Source organism: Salmo trutta, chromosome 34 (genome assembly GCF_901001165.1).
Source record: "Salmo trutta chromosome 34, fSalTru1.1, whole genome shotgun sequence".
NCBI classification, from domain to species: Eukaryota; Metazoa; Chordata; class Actinopteri; order Salmoniformes; family Salmonidae; genus Salmo; species Salmo trutta.
The window spans coordinates 9,598,839-9,604,623 of record NC_042990.1 but is presented as its reverse complement, the minus strand read 5'-3'; the positions used below and the strand labels follow the sequence as shown (position 1 = coordinate 9,604,623).

Here is a 5,785-nt window from a genome sequence, read left to right as displayed (position 1 = left end):
TCATGTGATTTTATTTATTTTTGTGTGTGTGGGGGGGTTGAGGGAATGATTCAATGGTGTATAAGCAAGGCTAGTGAAAATATACAGAACAGGGAGGATCTAAGAGGGAGTCACGAGTGACTGAATCATTTTTTTTATTTGTACCTCTTTTTGTTCCAGTCAAGACAAATTCATTTAGACTTTGAAGTAACAGACAGACTGAATTATTTGTATTTTTTTTAATTAAATTGGGGGGGGGGAATAAAATCACCCGCAGGCCGCCAGTTGGGGAACCCTGGCATAGGCTGTACAGGGCCCTCTATATGATAAAAGGAAATGGAGTGAAAGGACTATGCACTGCCTGGACCTTAGTGGTACTGTGTGGCTGTTAGGAGCTTGGTGGCAACAACGCAAGTGTTGTGTGTTCAATTCCCACTGGGGACAGTCATATTAAATTGTATGCATTCACTGATGTAAATCGCTTTGGGTGAAGTCTCAATGACATGAGGTAAGATCAAATTCCCGTGAACCCGGTGGAGGCACACAGTCTATTCAAAATGTCTTGTGTTGTACAGACATTGTTCTTTATACTTTATAAAAAAATCATTATGCACAACTGCAAAGAACGCGACCTGCAACGAGACCATGGGTGCGTTCGTAAATTCTTTCTGGCGTGCCAGTGGCATCTGGGTGTTCGTAAATTCAGCAGTTATTCTGCGCTCTGGCACACTCGGCGTAAATTAGCTCTGGCTATCTACTCCGATTTCAGAGCACTCTCGTCTGAGTGTGCCAAAGTGCAGAATAACTGATGAATTTACAAACTCTCAACACCCGTTGAATATGGCCGGTGTCAGTAAACATCGGCAAAAAAGCTTCATTAAATTGTTGCCAGCAGCACAGTTAGTCACCAACGCTCTGGATAACATGATAACAGCCTAACCAGCTCTGCAAGGGCAAGTCAAATGGTCAGTGAGGTGTTCGCTCATGTCTGGGAGAAGCTGGCCAAAGTTAGCTTGGGTGCTTGACTGCTGTGAGGTCAAGAACGCTCAATTCAACCCTGCTCCTCGGCCAGAGCGTCCAGCGTGCGCTCTAAACGCTCGAATTTATGAAGGCTTAAAGGCCCAGAGTGCACTCTGGCACTCCAGAGGGAATTTATGAACGCTCATTAAGTAGATTTCGGTTTCAAAACTGTAAGTCTTAAACACATGCTTAGTACTGTTAAAAAAGGTAAACACTGGGATTCAGATAAAGGTGCCCGAAACAATGTGACTACTACAGAGCCCAAGATGCAGCAGACCAACAAACAAAATACATTTACTTGGGGTTTTATTTTTCAGGGGCTGAGGGGTCCCCCCCAAAATGTTCCCATGTTGGGGAATAAGAGATTTGAAAGTCTAGGTTTGAGATCAAATATGTCACCAATTACTGTTCCAAAATAAATTAGAATGTCAGATCTTTTACTTAATAGTGGTACTCTAAACATGCACAAATTCCCATTGGAACACAGACACTTTAAAAGTGCAGGGCTTGTGCAACGTGCCATGCCTTCATCTTACAGGAAGTATATATATGTGAGGAGAAAGCTGAAGTCTCCATCTATCCATTGATGTAAATATATCCTCTGTCCGATTCCCAGTTCGTCCACTAGATAGCAATAGGAGAACACATGACGTCTCTTGGCCACTTGAAACCAGCTGCATCTGCTTTGCGTTGTGAATCACTGTCCCAAAATGGCTGAACGTATTTCTCAGCATGGGGGTTTCTTATGACAGTAGAAAGATTTGATTTCGATTTCCCTAAAAACAATTCCCAAAAAACAATGCCTGTAGCTTTCAAATAATATATAACTTTCTATTTTCAAAACAAACGCTCAGAGTTTGACTTGTTAATCGGGTTCACTTGATCTATTATTATGAATTAGATTCAAATATGATCCCATTCATGCAGAAAATCCTAAAGGGTTCACAAACTTTTCTCTTACCACTGTAACTCTGCTGGCTAGGTTAATTTACTAACTCTGTCATGTATACTTGCTGTAGATAGATCCCTGTGGCTCAGTTGGTAGAGCATGGTGTTTGCAACGCCAGGGTTGTGGGTTCGATTCCCACGGGGGAGAAGAAAAAAATAAATGTATGAAATGAATTGAAATGTATGCATTCACTACTGTAAGTCACTCTGGATAAGAGTGTCTGCTAAAAGGTGGAGGCATCAGAATCAAACTACTTGGAACTTGTCCAAACTCTTCTAGATGACCCAAAAAAGAGGGAACACTTCTTCCAGGTTTGTGTGAGAACAATATTTCTAAAACAGACATTTAAATCAAGGAGGTAAACTGTACCGCAGTGCATACACAATCTATTCCATTGAAATCCTTGTTACTGGCTTACTCAGTACTGCAGAACCTCAACTTGTATGCATTAGAGAGGAAACGCGCTGGGACGATTGCTTCTGACCAAAACACTGGTTGTAATTTGTTGTCCTGTTTTCTAGGATGTTTTTCCAGAGGAATTCAGCCCCATGTATGACACATCCCTGATGTGGGAGTTTTTCTCCAGACTGTTGGAAGCAGCTTCTCCACCAACATTTCAACAGGTAGGTGCAATTTTGGAAGAGACAATTGTGGCAGTCTTGAATTTCTGATGTCTTTGATGTCTGGTAGTACTAACAGGAAGTTGCCCCACTGTGTATTATGTTGTCATATTGCTGAGTGTACCATAAATTCTTGTTACTTGGTCAATTGAATTTGTTGCACATTTAAAACCACCTCCCGTTCTCAGACTGCATCCTGGCTCAGACCTGCCCCCTCTATGCTGAAGGAGTGTGCACAGTCTGTGACTCAACCTCAGCCTTTGAAGACTCTCCTCCAGCACCACAGATGCCATGGCCACTTGTTCGCTAATGGTAGACATTTTTGTTGAAGTTTTTCCATCTCTGTATTCATACAGTGGCAAATAAGATGTATTACATTTGAATCATGGTTGCATACCACCTGCTAGACTCACACGTCAGCCACAGTTGAAAAGCTCCCACTAATCAATGACACTTGTTATACCGGCCACAGACAACATGTAAGACTGATGGAGTGGTTTTGATCTTGATCTGTAATACATGCCTCTGTTAATGTTAGCAGTCAAACAGAACGCTTCTCCTTCCTGAGCGGTATGACGGCTGCGTGGTCCCATGGTGTTTATACTTGCGTACTATTGTTTGTACAGATGAACGTGGTACCTTCAGACGTTTGGAAATTGCTCCCAAGGATGAACCAGACTTGTGGAGGACTCCAATTTTTTTTCCTGAGGTCTTGGCTGGTTTCTTTAGACTTTCCCATGATGTCAAGCAAAGAGGCACTGAGTTTGAAGGTAGGCCTTGAAATACATCCACAGGTACAACTCCAATTGACTCAAATGATGTCAATTAGCTTATCAGAAGCTTCTAAAGCCATGACATCATTTTCTGGAATTGTCCAAGCTGTTTAAAGAAACAGTCAACTTAGTGTATGTAAACTTCTGACCCACTGGAATTGTGATACAGTGTATTATAAGTGAAATAATCTGTCTGTAAACAATTGTTGGAAAAATTACTTGTGTCATGCACAAAGTAGATGTCCTAACCGACTTGCCAAAACTATAGTTTATTAACAAGAAATTTGTGGAGTGGTTTAAAAACGAGTTTTAATGACTCCAACCTAAGTGTATGTAAACTTCCGACTTCAACTGTATCTCTGTAGTTTTCTCCATTAATCTTTCCCATAAAACATAGAACCACAGTCCCTGCCACTGAAAAACATCCCCACAGCATGATGTTTCCTACAGACGTGACGCTTGGTATTCAGGCCAAAGAGTTCAGCCTTGGTTTCATCAGACCAGAGAATCTTTATTCTCATGGTCTGAGAGTCCTTTAAGTGCATTTTGGCAAACTCCAATCGGGCAGTCGTGCCTTTTACTTAGGAGTGGCTTCCGGCTGGCCACTCTACCATAAAGGCCTGATTGGTGGAGTGCTGCAAAGAAAGTTGTCCTTGGTGGTTCCAAACTTCTTCCATTTAAGAATGATGGAGGCCACTGTGTTCTTGGGGACCTTCAATACTGCATACATTTTTTTGTACCCTTCCCCAGATCTTTGCGTCGACACAATCCTGTCTCTGAGCTCTACAGACAATTCCTTCGACCGCATGGCTTGGTTTTTGCTCTGACATGCACTCTCAACTGTGGGACCTTATATAGACAGGTGTGTGCTTTTCCAAATCCTGTCCAATCAATTTAATTTACTACAGGTGGACTCCAATCAAGTTGTAGAAACACCTCAAGGATGATCAATGGAAACAGGATACACCTGAGCTCAATTTCGAGTCTCATAGCAAAGGGTCTGAATACTTATGTAAATAAGGTATTTCTGTTTTAAAATTTTTTCATAGATTTGCAACTATTTCTAAAAACCTGTCTAAAACCTGTCTAAAACTATTTCTAAAAACTTTGTCATTATGGGGTATTGTGTGTAGATTGATGAGGAGAAATAAATAATTGTATCAATTTAACAATAAGACTAACGTTACAAAATGTGGAAAAAGTCAAGGGGTCTGAATACTTTCCGAATGCACAATGTACAACAATACAGCAGTTTGTAAATATCAAAGTGTCACTACCACAACAAAATAAAATACTGTATCGATATTAACCGGTTTTGTATCAGTATTGACCGTTTCAGGTGTGGCAATTTCAGCGTATTTTCCACTTTCCAAATCAATAGATGCACAATCCGAAAATCATATGATACAATCCAGAATATCCGAATTTGTATATAGTTGAGAAATTATACACGTACGGTTTTGACACTTCTGGACCACATTTAGATTTTCAGAGTTTAGCTCATTCTCAAGCAGAGGCACACATGATAAAGAATCTCATCTAAGTGACCATAAGGTCGGTTGATCCTCTTAAAGGGGCAGTACAGTCCTGTGGTTTATATATACTGTATATGTTTCTACAGTATGAGGTTGGAATAATACTGAACTTGTGAAAATTATAATGCCCTTTTAGTGTAAGAGCTGTTTAAAAAGACCGCCTGAAATGTCAGTTTGTTTTGCAAGGCAGCGAGTTTGGACCGCCTGGCTACATCACCAGACGGTATAAGTTAACAGACCAATAACAAAGAGAGTTTGCCCACCTGCCAATAATAGCTATACATCAGATTACATGTCCCTCCCATTAGGCTCCAATTAAACACAAGAATGGAGCTATATACAGGAAGTACCAGTACCAGATCCATGTGCAGAGAGGTATGAGGTATTTGAGATAGATATGTACATATAGTCAGGGTAAAGTGACTAGGCATCAGGATAGATAATAACACGGGTAAAATAAAAAACAGCAGCAAATGATGAGTGTAATGTAGTGTGTGTGCGTGTGAATATAAAGTATAGTCTAGTGAGTGTGCATAGGATCAGTACAAGATAGTTTGTGTACCATTCATTGACTATATAGCAGTATGGCTATTTAGCAGTCTTATGGCTTGGGGTTAGAAGTTGTCTTGGAACCTGTTGGTCCAAGAGCTGACGCTCTGGGACCATAGCCGCAGGAAGTAGTTTGGGGGTGCTGCAACTTTTTTCTCCGCCTGCACTACAGATGGCTATATCGGTCAGCTAATACAGGACTAGTAATGGCCCAGTGCACTACTGCAGAACCCCTACTTCCTGCGGCTATGTGCAGGAAGGTAGCAGAGTGAACAGTGTATGGCTCGGGAGGATTCTTCTGCAATTTTTCAGGCCTCCCTCTGACATATAGGTCCTGGATGTCAGGGAGCTCGGCCCCGG

General features: G+C 41.3%; 1 non-coding gene across 1 annotated transcript; it reads left to right on the top strand.

The window, feature by feature from the left end:
- Window positions 1–2,022: 2,022 nt before the first annotated feature.
- trnaa-ugc (transfer RNA alanine (anticodon UGC)) lies at window positions 2,023–2,095 on the top strand. Its single transcript has one exon. It is a non-coding gene; the product is annotated as a tRNA-Ala (tRNA).
- The last annotated feature ends 3,690 nt before the right edge of the window (window positions 2,096–5,785 follow it).